The 14,419-nt window shown below is 38.2% G+C and overlaps 1 pseudogene; it reads right to left on the reverse strand.

Moving 5' to 3' along the window:
- Positions 1–1,696: 1,696 nt before the first annotated feature.
- LOC100767588 lies at positions 1,697–7,268 on the reverse strand (annotated as a pseudogene).
- Between the last annotated feature and the right edge of the window lie 7,151 nt (positions 7,269–14,419).

Raw genomic sequence — 14,419 nt, forward strand, 5'->3', positions numbered from 1 at the left:
TATGCTAAGTAATGTGATTTGATATTTCAAGAGAAGTATTTGTCAAATGGTTTTATTTATTAAATTATTTTAGCTGATTCTCTAATCTTGATGTTTCCCTACATTTGTTGAATGGATTTTAACGTTTCAGAGAGAGAATATTTTCTATGTACTTTCTGTAATACTTCTGGTAGCAAAGTCTGCAATTTTGTATGTATTCAAATGTCAAATATCAGCAGTACTATCTACTCACTAATAAGGTGGAATGAGTACTGTTGTTGGAAAGATATCATCATATTTTCAGATGTCCAATGACATGAAATTGTATCAGTTCAATAAGCCTGGTTTTTGAAGATTCTCCATAATCACATTTTTGAGAATCAGATATAGACATACACATGAAGTTTGAGAATGTTAATACAGGACCTGGAGAGAGGTGACTCAGCAGTTGACAGTACTGGCTGCTTTTCTAAAGGACCTACGTTGAATTCCCAACATCCACATGGCAGCTTCCAAATATCTGACTCCAGTTCCAGGGGATGCAACACCCTCACACAAGCATCCTTGCAGGTAAACCAGTAAAACATAGAAATAAAAGATTACAGAGGAGAGAGAGAGAGAGAGAGAGAGAGAGAGAGAGAGAGAGAGAGAGCTAGAAAAGTCTCATTAAAATGACTGCTCAAATGAAGAAGCACAAGGATGACACTAATTCACAAACCAGACAGGAATGAAAAAAGCCAATGAGGTCTCCACTATCTAGGAAATAGCGGCAATGGAGTAAAGGGAAGAGTAGAAGTGATCCTTACATGGAAATAGAATGACAATTGGTTGTCTACTGAAAAATAGCCCTGAAACAATCTGCAAGTACCATATGGAATGGACAGCTTATATTTAGGTGTATATACTTATATAAACATACTTATGTGTGCCACAAGAAAGGATGAGAAAAGAGCCATGAATTTTAAAGAAAGTGGGGAGTGGCATATGTGCTTGGAGAGAAGAAAGGGAAGAAAGGACAAGTACTTAAATTTTAATTTTGGAAAGTGAATAATAAAATAAAAATGAAATCATAGTAGTATATTTCAATTAAAATAATTTTCAAAATGCCATTCCTATGAATGATTCAATTTAGCAACATGAAAATGCTGCTTAATAATTACATATACAGTAAATATCTACTTGTTTTCTTTATGAACTACTTTATTGGTATATAAAAATACATATTCAATGGACACTATTTCCTGAGTTGGAACATATAAAAACTCTTTTGATACTTTACATCAATGAAGGAAATATACACCTTAGTTACCTTATTTCCACGTGTACACATATGTGTTCTATGTATGTCCATGTCTATGCGTGCATGTGTAGCTTTTATGCGTACTCCCCTGATAGATATAATATGTACTATAATATTACTAAATGGGTACAGCATTAAACTGATTCCTAATGACTCATCATCATATCTGTAGATCATAGGATCACTCAATCCTCACCTGAGAAGAACAATTTTTTGCAGTAGATTATGAATAGACCCACAAAGGGCCACAGTGCAGACACTAACAACAGCAGAATACAAAGCTCTGAAGTCATAAAGAATCAAAATATGATGAAGTGAGTTTGGCACACAATCCCATCCCTAGCTTTGCAATGACCTTCAGTTGTTGGAATTTGGGAAGAAAGGTCAGTTTCTCTAAGAGAGTATAACCTTACAAAGTTACTGCATTCCAATGGAAGAGCATTTTTCCAATAACACCTTAGGCAGCAAAAATTTGTCTTGAAGGATCTAACAAAAAGAAATAAAGTTCAGTAAATATAGAATGAGTGGTGGATTTGGAAAGAGAAGGAGGGGAAGATTATAACCAAAACATGGACAAAATTTAAACTGTCAAAGAACTATGAAAATAATAATAGGTTTTATATATCACATGGAAATTTTATTTGACAGAAGTCAATGTTGTCAACAACCACTTTACAATTTTATATAACAACAAACAGAATACAAAATTCAAACATTTCTGTATCTTCACCTGTACTGATATTCATGATATATACTTTTGTTCTCTAACCTTATCTAATCTCATCATAAATTAATAATCAATAAGATTACACCACAATTTTGTTAGGAGTTCGACTTTTCTGATAATTCATTACTTTCAGTATGTTATCTTATACTTATCGACCATTTTTTTTCTTTAGGATAGCATCTCTAACAGTACTTGGCTCATTGTAATAGAATTATAATTTACATAGTTTCTGACACATTTGCAGGAATTTCTTACATAGATTAAAATTTTATAGTCCTCAAATATATGTTTCGCAAGCTTATTTTACTGTTCTGTAAGTTGCCTTTTAATTCCTTGCTTGTTTTATTTTACTAAGTAGAAGATTGTTCATTAAATCATTCATTTGCATGCTTTTGGCTTTAGGGTATAAAAATGTCATTTCAATTATGTGAGTTTTTATTGGCATACATTCATTATAGATTGTTATATCATTCTATGCTTCATAAGTTTATTATGTCATAGTATATAGTATACTTGGACCATATACTTGCACATCCTAATTTTTTCTAATCCTTCACATTTGCAAAATACGTTTCTCTGAATGTTTTCGACTCATATAAACATGCAAAATTTTATGTGTATATACAGATACATATTATACTAAATATGTATATAACTAAGCAAAACAGAAGAAGCATGTGACAGTTGATTTTTATATATATATTGACTCATTACAATCAGCTCTGCTTGCATTAATTTTTCTACATTGATATATTGTCATATTTTCTAGCTTTAAAAATGTGAATTTGAGCTGGGCGTTGGTGGCGCATGCCTTTAATCCCAGCACTTGGGAGGCAGAGGCAGACAGATCTCTGTGAGTTCGAGGCCAGCCTGGTCTCCAGAGCGAGTGCCAGGATAGGCTCCAAAGCCTGTCTCGAAAAACCAAAAAAAAAAAAAATGTGAATTTGTCTTGTAAAGTTAAATAAGTTAATCTTCTTTAAATCTAGTTTGCTTCTCCATTATTTCATTGGTATCTTTAATATTCAAAGGTATTATCAGAAATCTTTCATTAATTTCTGACATTTTCTTGATACTGTAGCTTATTATATTTCTCTATTACTTGTATGATAATAACTACTCTATTGGGGTCATTCTGCCCATAGCTTCCTATGTATTTCTAAGTTCGTCATCTTTATACTGGTTTCAATTTTTTTGTTTCCTTTTTCATCCTGGGTGGATTTTTCTTTCCAGTTAGAGTATATGATACATAAATAAAATAAATACATTTTAATTATTGTATAGTAATCTGTCATAGCTCTATAAAGTAAATGAAGGGAGAAAGCCCAGGCAACTAAAGCCAATGACATACTAAAAAGAATACATACAATAACCTAGTAATATTCACACAACCATACACATAACATCACATTCATAAAAGATGTCAAAATTTCTTCCAAAATTAGGAACTGTAGGGGAAGCTGTAGCCACGCCTACTTAGGGACTGGCTACAGGTGTGCCTGACCATGCTTGCAAGGGCGTTTTCAGGGTGATGTAGAGTGAGATTTTCACAGGGACTGTGTTTCTCTTTTGGTTTCACTTTTGTACTTGCTGGACAGACTGCTGCCAGGTTGCTCTGTAAGTAAGGCTTTTCCCTATTAAATACCCTTGTATTTCTACCTGACTCCTTTTGGTAATTTCCCACTATATCTGGTGTCAGGAGTGGGATGCCCACCCTGGAGATGACTGCCGTGACTGGGGGTTCGTACCTCCCCACAGAGGCTGGGAATGGATGATAGGTTGGGACAATGGGTTGAGCAACCTGCCCCTCCTGCTGGGGCATCACGGTAGGTGGAAAAGCCACACTGGGCAAATGGGCCATCTCTGGGATCTGGTACATAGGGGGCAAGGGGCCTGCAAGGCAGGGCAGTTGGACTGCGTCTGAGGAGCTCCAGCTGCCTGGGAAATGCTGCCTTTTGGGATGACATGGAAAGTCACAATGGGGGGCAAGGGCTCCCACTGGGTAGAGACATGCTTCCCCTCTGGTGGTCTGCTGTGAGGAGCTATGCCAGGGTGGGCTCCCTCAGCAGGAGCCAGTACCATGCCAAACATTTCATTGTACTGGGTCTCATTCATCTCCACACGTTTCTTCCAGTCTGCTGGGACAGTAACTGGATGTAACCTGTCCAAGCTTCCTGCACTGCTACTGCCTGGGGGGACTATGTGGTGGTAGGATAACAGCTGGCTGACTGAGGGAAGCACAGTGCTGGCTCCAGGAGCCAAAGGCTGCATTTCATGAAGGTTAGAGAAATACCGTGCATGCTGGGTACACACTGGGGCAGCTGGGGCAGCAGCAGCCAGCAGAGGGGTGGGTGAGGCCTGCAAAATTCCAGGGGACGTGATCATGGGAGAGGATGTGCCATCAGAAACATATGTGTGGTGAGATTCGAGAGAATCAACAGGGGATAAAGTCACTGAGCTCTGGGTCAGGTGGACTTTCTCACTCAGAGACTTCTGCCTCCTATTCCCCTTGACATCCTTGGCCTCTTTGGCAAGGTTCGGCAGGCTCATGGGCATGAAGCTCTTGGTGTTGGGCGGTCTAGCCTTCTTACCCATTGGGGTGTGCTTCAGACTGAGGAAAGACCTATGGGGCCCACAAAGGACAGGTTACAGAGCAGATGTAAGTACTGTCCCTGGAGGGCTTGGAGTCACGTTATACTCGTCCCGGAGGCGAACAATGTCATGGTGCATGTGATCCCGAGCCACATCCCCAGGAAGGCGGTCCATGTGCTCTGTGATGTCCCAATTGGAAAAGTGGTCTAACAGGATATTGGCTGCTTTATAACTTCCCTCCCGGGCAGCAAGGAACAAAAGTGTCTCTTCCTTATTGTCCTGTATGTTGCGGTTGGCTCCATTCTTCAACAGCAAAAGAGTTGCCTCCACGTTATTGATGGCAGCTGCCCAGTGGAGGGCAGATTTTCCATGATCGTCCACTGCATTCATATCTGCTTGGCAATTGATCAGTTCTGCCACCATTCCTTCCATAGCCAGGCGGGCAGCCAGAATCAGGGGCGTAGTACCATCATTCATTCTGGCATCTAGATCGGTTACTCGGTTGCGGATCAGAATCTGGAAGACGCCTTGGGCATCTGCCGCAACAGCAGCATGAAGAGGGCAGTGGCCCATGTTGTTCTGGGCATTGGCATCTGCACCAGCATCTAGGAGGCGTTTGGTGGCATCAGCCCGTGAATGACGGGCTGCAAGGTGAAGGGCCATCTCACCAGTCTTATCTGTCTGTGCCTGAAGACTGGCGCCCTGGTAGAGCAAGTCTGTGATGATGTTGGCAGAAGAGGCCTCTGAGTCTTCATCTTCATCTCTTAGATCTGAGCTGCCTCCTCGGAGAGAAGCCAGCATCAGTGGGTACACCCATCCGGGCCTCGGACATCCACGTCTAGCACAGCCAACTCCTGCTCTGCCTGAGGAGGAGTGAGTGCAAGCGATGGAGTCCGGTGGATGTCTGCAGCTTCAAGGTGCTGCTCTGTCCACGGGCGTCGATCAATGGGGTGCTCTTCTGACAGCAAAGCTTCATTTTCAGCCTTGGCTTTCTTTGGCTGGGTCCTTCATCATCAACCCAATGTTCACTTGTCCCCGAACCAATCAGGGTAGCCTCTGACACTTACACTGAGAGATTTTTTAGCCCCACACAGCATCCTGTCCCACAGGTTCATGGCGCTGTGATTGCTGGAGTCTCGGCGAAGGGTGGAACATTCAGGCAGCCAGAGGAATCCAAGTTTGCGCTTTCGTTTGGCCATGATCACCCCAGCAGAATGATGAACAGGAAAATGACAATAGCAACCGCAAGTAGATAAAGAAGAAGGGTGCTTTTCTTGATCCTCAAATTCACTGATGAAGGACATCAGAGGGTAGGACAAGGTTCCTTGGATGGAATGAGAAGCCAGGAGAGCAGCTTCCCCATCTCAGTTCTTGAAGCACTGGTCTGAGTCTTGGACACATTGTCGGTTGTCAATTTCCAGAAACACCATTGAGCCTACCGTCTCCTGCTCCTGCTCATCAGGAAGAGACTTGTGTAACATCCTCTGCTTCTTTGAGGCAGCTGGCTTGTCCCTGTAGTAGGGGTACACCATGAAGGCACCCTGAAGGTCTCGTTTAATGTGTAAGTTGGTGTGGAGCAGGGTACCCAGTGCCCTCAAGAAGCTTCGAGAATCCTGAAGCAGGTGTTCAGGGGGCAGGAGCACCACAATGACCAGGGTGCCCTCTGCCAGGTTCTCTGGTTGGTCTGCAGTACAGTCCAGCCCATCCCAGCCACACTCCTCGCTGTTTCATCCCTGGTCACAGGGGTTGGTTTTGAAGTGGTCTGCACAGTATTTGTCATACTTGCAGGTCTTGCTATTCCTCTGGCATTCAAAGTTGGTAAACAGGCACTTTAGTGTTGCACAGCTTATCACACCGATTGTTGATGTAATCCCAGCAAGGAATTGAGGAGGTGCAGATGGCCCAGGGGTTCTTCATAGTGAGGGAACAGTCACCTCTGTCCCACTGGCAGGCGTGACTGTTGCAGGCCTCATCACAGATGCCATCCCGAGCCTTGTCAGCACAGTACTGACTCAGACAGGTAGCAGGAGGGGTGCTGGTAGGGACAATGTACAGCTCACAAAGGTAGATACAACCATCAAACAAAAGGAACCTGCCATATGGAAGCTTTACAGGTGTCTCTCAGAGAACTCTATTTCTCTTTTGTAGTCCCTATTCAATTAAACCAATGCTGGATTTAGAGCTGGATTTGGCTTTCCCCATCTAAAATACAAACACGTTATTTAATTAAACTTTAGACTTTCTGTGTGGTATCAAGAAGCCAATTGATGTAATACAGAAATAAAGATTTTGGGGACTGTCTTTGTCTTTTTTTGGATCTTTCTTTCAAGGTGTACACCCTCTCATAATTGTTATTCTCCCATGGTTGCCTTTCCCAGTATGTGTACATACACAAGCAAACATTTCTCTGCTAAGTGTTTATGTTTGAGTCCCACACAGGCAATGAAGATCTGCCTGACAGCAATCCCTGGACACCCTGGAAAGAAAATGAGCCACAACTCCTCGACTGCACTGGATCCAAACTTGCTCCATTTCAACAGACACACTGGCCAAAGCTTTGGATACTGACTTCAATCAAGTTGAGGATTTCAAGAGAATCCCATCTATCTTGGAATAGATACAATCCATTCAAGAATTTTACTAGACTAACATTTTCTTCCTACGGGACTGCATCGTCGTCCCATTTCAGCATAAAGTAAATTGGAGGATGCTATGCCCTCTTTTCCCATTGTTGTCACTTAGGACAGTGTATATAACTAGTTAGGGATAGCTTCCTATTGTTTATGGTTGGGATTGGAAGGAGGTGTTCAGGCTTGGACACCTCTTTCAGATGACTTTAGGGTTTAGCTAAAATAGATAGTTAGGAAGTGACATAAGCAGATTGTTGTATCTTCTTATATTTTACCTTTATGATTGTTAATTTTGGATACTTTACACTGTTAAGTTTTAACCCTCTTTTAGACTTAAAGGGGAAGCTGCAGCCATGCCTACCTAGTGGCTGGCTACAGGTATGCCTGACCACGCTTTTGAGGGCGTGGAGAGGGTGATGTAGAGTGAGACTTTCAGGGGACTGTGTTTCTCTTTCTGTTTCACTTTTGTACTTGTTGGACAGACTGCTGCCATGCCGGATGGCTAGGTTGATCTGTAAGTAAGGCTTTTCCCTATTAAATACCTTTGTATTTCTACCTGACTCCGTATTGGTAATTTCACACTATAAGGACTATTATAGAAATTAACTACTTTCATTAATTTGATTCACCATATCAGTGGATGCCTATACAAAACAATCTGTCAAGAAAATGGAATGTACCATAATTAAAAATAAGTAATAAAACTAACAAGCTATAAACATGTTTATTTGATACATGAAAAACACTAAAGGATAGCAAGATGGTTAAACAGATGTTTGAGCAAGGAAGAAGGTTAGAGCTTATACATCTAAAACCCATTTACATGTAAAGTAGTTAAAGTTTGAATGTAATTTGTGCCACTGAAGATGGTCACAGTAAATCCCAGATCAAGGATATACACATACATATATACATGCTTACACACAAATACACACACACACACACACACACACACACACACACACACACTTGTCTGTACACATATTACTGTATAATATGAGTGAAAATATATTATGTGTACATATAATGCCAATAAATCAAGTGTTTTAGGGTTTTACATTTTGATTTATACCAAACTAAACATTATTATAAATTAAACATAAAGAAATTAAATAATGAACCTTAAAGACTCAAGTTTTATGAACTTAGAGTTCATGAACTCTACCATGTTCATTTGCATATTTGGAAACACCGTTTCTTTAGGTCAATTGTTGCCTATCTTAAAACTGTTCCCTTTTTTAAGAAAAAATAATTAAATTATTGTCTCATACTCAGGCCCTCAATACGACTTTCTCCCAGTAAAACACTGAGTGGGTTTTTCCCTCTGCTTTAATTACTGAAATTTAATACAATATAAAAGATATTTTAAGCTTGACATAAAACTGGAGAGCAGGCTTTTATAATTTATGCATTTAATGACTAATTCATATTATCAAATAGACATTGACACAAGAAGGAGGAAGAAGAAATAAAAGTAATGTGAATTTTGAAAAATGGACTTCATTAATCTGCAAGAAACACTGTGTTATGCCTCATTGAATAGTCTGGTAAATACTTGCCTAATGAGTAATGACCAGTGATGATAATGATCAGCCTCTTTAAATACTCGTTATGATTTCAAAATCAAACAAGAAAAATTAACCAAAACATATTACAAAAATATAAATGGGTTATTTAGTATTTGATCTTATGAAACCCATAGTTGTTTACATTTAATTATCCTTATACTCCAATTTTGATAAAAAAGCATGCTTTCTTGAGAAATCCAAATTATTTTTGCTCATTTATACTTTCTCAGAAAAAAATGCTTAAGACTCTGTTTAATTCACACATTGTTTAACAACGCAAAAAGGCAGCAGAAAATTTAACAAGAATCTTGAGGTGATCATTATCCAATAAGTTTTGTTTAAAGTTCCTTGTCATTTATATTGGCAAATATGATTTAAACATGTGATAACAATTAATCTTTGAGTGTGATCAAGTAATTTATAGATTGATTGTAAGCCATAAGTATAAATTTAGAGACAAATGATAAACTGAAATAACTTACTAGAATTCATTTGTTCATTTTTTATTTTATTTAAATTATTTGAACTTTATTACAATTTTTAAAAGGTGATTAAGTTGTCAAATTATGATGTAGTGCAATGGTTCTCTGTGGGTACCAACCACTTTTCCAAATCACCCTATCCAAATCTATTTACATTATTATTCATAAGAGTAGAAACATTTGTTTTATGAAGTAGCAACAAAATAAATTTATGGATGGGGTTCACCACAACATGAGAAACTGTATTAATGGGATGCCACATTAGGTAGGTTGAGAGCCATTTGTGTAGTGGCTTAATAATAATACTGTTGGGCACCTATGAATTTTTATGATATATTTTCTGAAATATGAAGTAGTTTGGAATGGACTGCACAATGTCTGTGAAAATAGACAGACAATATGGCTGTAGATACATCAGTGTAAATCATAAGTCCATTAGTGAGATAGATGAAAATATAGAATTGGCTTGACATGAAGTTTATATAAAGATAAATTTTTATCACATTTTTTACTAGACTACTTCCTAAGATAGTAAAAAATAGGTAAATTTGTCAGTAGACACTATTTCCAAGAAAATGTTGTACTTTATTTGAAAGTTAATTACAATGCATTTCTGAGAATTGTGAAGCTCTACCTGTCAAAGATGTGAGAAATAGTCTCTAAGTATTTGTTTTTACTCCAAACCCATTCCTTTTCCTGTAGTGCTTCCAAGCTAAGCTTTCTTGAGATTAAGTGTAAAAAATCATCAAGTTTTGCTGTTGCTTCCCTTTGGAGATTAGTTCGTCAACAAGTTTCTATACTTCCAAAATTGTTGGCATACTTTGCTCATTATATTGTATCACATGATATTTCATCATGATTTCAAAACTAGATTCATTTTTGAGTTTTATTGTTGCTTGAGAAAAAATAATCTTAAAAATATTTAAAATTCTTAGGTTAAATATGAATAATTAGAAATCTGCATAGATAATATTTTGAAACATTTACTGGGTTGAAAAAAAAGCTAAGAACACATATCACTGCTGCTATAAATGGTAAATCATTTCTAAAGTTTACATTCTTCACATAGTATTGGTCAGAGTAGGTTAATGGTGTAATTTAATCATGTATTACAGGTATCAAACCATGGATAATCACATAAGCATTAATGGAATTTTGCATGTTTCACTGATTTCAATTTCAAGAACCCATTATACATTAGTCATGATTTCTGTCTAAAGCAATATAAACCAAAAGCATCCTCCAGGAAAGTGTATGAAATTTTGTTGGCAGTGCAGTAACCCAATTACATATTACATTTTAAAAAATATTTATCCACTCTGTGTACTTCTGTTATACCATGGATTACCAGATAGGACTTGGAGCAAATATGTTGATGTTAATAATGTACCCTGTCTTGAAAAAAATATATATGCACATTCTTTAAATTTGGACTTGGTGACTCTGATAAGAAAAAGAGGGAATTGTTTATAGATTTAAATTTAATGCAAAAGCTAATGTACATTATGACTCAAAATTCTGCATGGCATAAGAAATATGTACTGTGAAAACCAAGTCTCTAGGCTATTCATTGTTGCTGTGGTGATGGGAGACACTTTTAGTTTCTAGTGAAACATACAATGCCCAGCAGTTTTCTAAGTTAGTTTCATAAGTTTATTTGTTATTATCTCTAGCTACAGTGTTTTTTTTCTTTTGAAGTGAAGCAGGACAACAAACAAACATTAAGGTTATAGCAAATAAGGTGAAAAAGTGGTGACATAGGCGCAGATATTAATTATTTATACATGGAATAAATGCAGGACTTTCATTAATATTACTACCATGTATACAATTCTGTAACTTATTTAATTTTGGAAGCCTAACTAAAAGTAATTGAGACACAAAGTAGTCTCTTCCCACTGCATCCAAAATGATGGTACCACATAGAAAACAGAAGTCGAATGTTACAATTGTAAAAGAGATATTTGCCATCTTTTATTCAATAATTTAAGAGGATCCTTTGCTAGTAAATATCTATTATTGTAATTTATAATCTCTGAAAGCCCTTACTCAAAGCAAACTCCAGAAAAAAAAATGTTTATTGGGATTCTGATAAAAAGAAATGTTTTATATTTCAAATATGGAGTAATTATAATGGAATTATTAAGGATAGAAATCTTTAATGAAATAGACATCTTGCAATCTGACTGTAAATGATCATACAACTATTTATAGAAGTCATTATTTTAATGTTTCTAAACTTAAGACATCCAATTTATCTAAAACAAGAGAACTTTCTAGGCTGGATGATGAATTTCCCACAGTAGAACTGTAGACTAACTCCTGCTGTTTTCAGAGCTACAGTATAGCATTTTATTACTTGGTGCTAAAATACCAATCTTTTTCTTTTAAATCCTTATGACCTTAGTACTAACAGACTCCATTAAAACTTTCCTCTGAGCTCAGCTCACTAAAACATCATGTTTAAACAGCATACAACTTTTTGTGCAACATACAGAAACTTGTACTATCAAAGAGGTAAGTTTCTTCAATTAAATTTATTTATTTATTTTACAATTTGACAGCAGTTTCCCTCTCCTCTCCTCCTATTTTCTTTCTCTCCACTGCTCCTCTGCTGAATCCTCACCCTTTCCTGTTCATTCCTTATTTCTGTTAGGCAATGGGAGGCCTTCCAGGAGAATTAGCATAGTATCATTAACTATCAGTAAGACTAAGCACCTCCTCTCCTATTAAGGCATGGTGAGGCAACCAAGTATGAGGAATAGGTTAACAAAAACAAGCAAAAGAGTGAGAGACAGTGCCTGCTCACACTGTTAGGAGAACCACATGTGTAGACCAATCTACACAACTGTCACATATATGTAGAGTGCCTAGGTCTGTCCCATTCAGGATTATTGGTTATCTCTCCATGCTAATCAAGCCCCTATGACCCCAGATTAGTTTTCTTGAGTTGTTTTTAACAATTCTGGCTCCTACAAACCCTCCTCCCCCTCTATTTCAGGATTTACCAAACTTTGCCTAATGTTTGGCTATAAGTTTCTACGTCTGTTACCTCAGGTTCTAGAAGGGGCACTGGAGAGGGAAGAACAGAGAGTCAGTGCTGTCAATGGGAAAATGGGAAATATGGGAACAGTTCTATAACTGGGGAGGGGAAAGAGGCAAAAGAGAGAGAGAAGTGATAAACATTATTAAGTATGTGTGAAAAACTATAGTAAATCAAATCTATGTTCACCTCAAAGTAATGAATATGTTATCTCTATATATGTTGAAATCACTACAATATTTCATTAGAGGAGCTAATTCTTCCACTTAAAGCTATAGTCAACCTAACAAAGTTCCCTGTATCAGGCATGGCTAACTTCCTTTCTTTTTGTAGATCAGGAGAGTCAAAGTGACCCCCAAACTATATAGTCTATTGCCATTGTCCTTGCTTGCATCCCAGAATCTGAAAGTAAGTCACTATTGCAGCAAATACATATACGGTTGACATATAACTTGGAGGAATTGATCAGGAATTTCCCTGAAATCTTCCTTATGAAGATTAGCCTTTTCACACTGGAAGGCAATATGCAAGCTGACAAGGGAGAATAGCAACTAAAAGTCTTAACCAGATTAGATTCTTATAGAAAACAGAAATCACCAGTATGGAAAGGTATCTCCAAAGGAATAATAATGCCACATATCTGAGTGATAGCCAACTGTTGTCTAGTTGGTAATGTGGTCTATTTAGTGGAGACAAATAAAGTGTGGTACCATAACTCTCCCTACCAAATCATGATTAGTGAATCCACAGGACCTAGAGCTGTAACAAAGTACCATTGTTATTTTCCTAAAGTAGCATAATTTTCAACCATTCAAATAGTTATTATTAAACCCACCAAAAATTGTTGGTTCCACTGTATATAAAAAAGGATATTTTGTAGCCCCTTCCCTATGGAGGGTTACCTTGTTCAGTCTAGATATAAGGGGGAGGGCCCTGGTCCTGCCTCAAAGTGATGTGCAAGTTTTCATTAACTCCCCATGGGAAGCCTTACCTTCTCTGAGGAGTGGAGGGTGGTGGAGTGGGAAAGGTGGAGAGCAGGAGGAGGGGAACTGGGATTGATATGTAAAATGAGAAAACATTTAAAAAAAGATTAAAAAAAATCACCCAACACTAGGGAATTTCCCAGGAATCCACAAGGATGACCCAAGCTAAAACTCTATGCAATAGTGGAGAGGATACTAAAACTGGCCTTGCACTATAATCAGATTGGTATGCCTTAATTGTAATTATAGAGCCTTCATTCAGTAACTGATGGAAGTGGATGCAGCATCATCAAAAGCTAAGTAATGGAACAAGTTCCCAGAGTCCAGTCAAAGAGAGGGTGGAGCATTAACATGAGCAAACATGTCAAGACCATGAGGGTACAACCATAGAAACAGCTGACCCAAACTTTTGAGAGCTCCCAGTCTCTGGACTGATGCCTGGGGAATCTGCATAAGACCAAGGTAGGCCCTCTGAATATTCATGGGGCCACTTGTAGTGGGACCAGGATTTATCCCTAGTGCATGAACTGGCTTTTTGGAGCACATTACCTATGGTGGGATACTTTGCTTAGCCTAGACACAAGGGTAGGGCCTGCGTCCTGCCTGAAAGTGATGTGACAGACTTTACTAACTCCTCATGGGAGGCCTCACATTCTCTGAGGAGTGGATGGGGTTGGGTCTGTGGAAAGGTTGGGACTGTAGGGGGGGAGGCAGGGGAACTGGGATTGATATGTAAAATCAAAAGCGATTGTTTTAGAAATAGAAGAAAATAAACCAATAACTAAAATCACAGATGATAACAATATATAAAACAACTTATTATGGGCTCAGAGCCCTAGTTGATTTATAGACAAAAAAAGCCATAGTTATATAGCTCATGGCAGAGCATAGATGAGTAGAATAAAGATTGTAAGAGCCAGCAGACTGGGAAGCATCCTTTGATTTGTATTCTCCATATAGGACATAGAAGTTGCAGACACAGAATCTCAGCCATAAGGTACCCTAGACAAGAATTAAATGATGACAATAAAATCTGACATGCCAAAAGGATGGAAAAATCTTACATCTAGGGTCCTACCCTTACGTGGAAAGTGCAGTCGTTTAGTGATTGCTGAGGA

The sequence above is a fragment of the Cricetulus griseus genome, assembly GCF_003668045.3.
Source record: "Cricetulus griseus strain 17A/GY chromosome 1 unlocalized genomic scaffold, alternate assembly CriGri-PICRH-1.0 chr1_1, whole genome shotgun sequence".
NCBI classification, from domain to species: domain Eukaryota; kingdom Metazoa; phylum Chordata; class Mammalia; order Rodentia; family Cricetidae; genus Cricetulus; species Cricetulus griseus.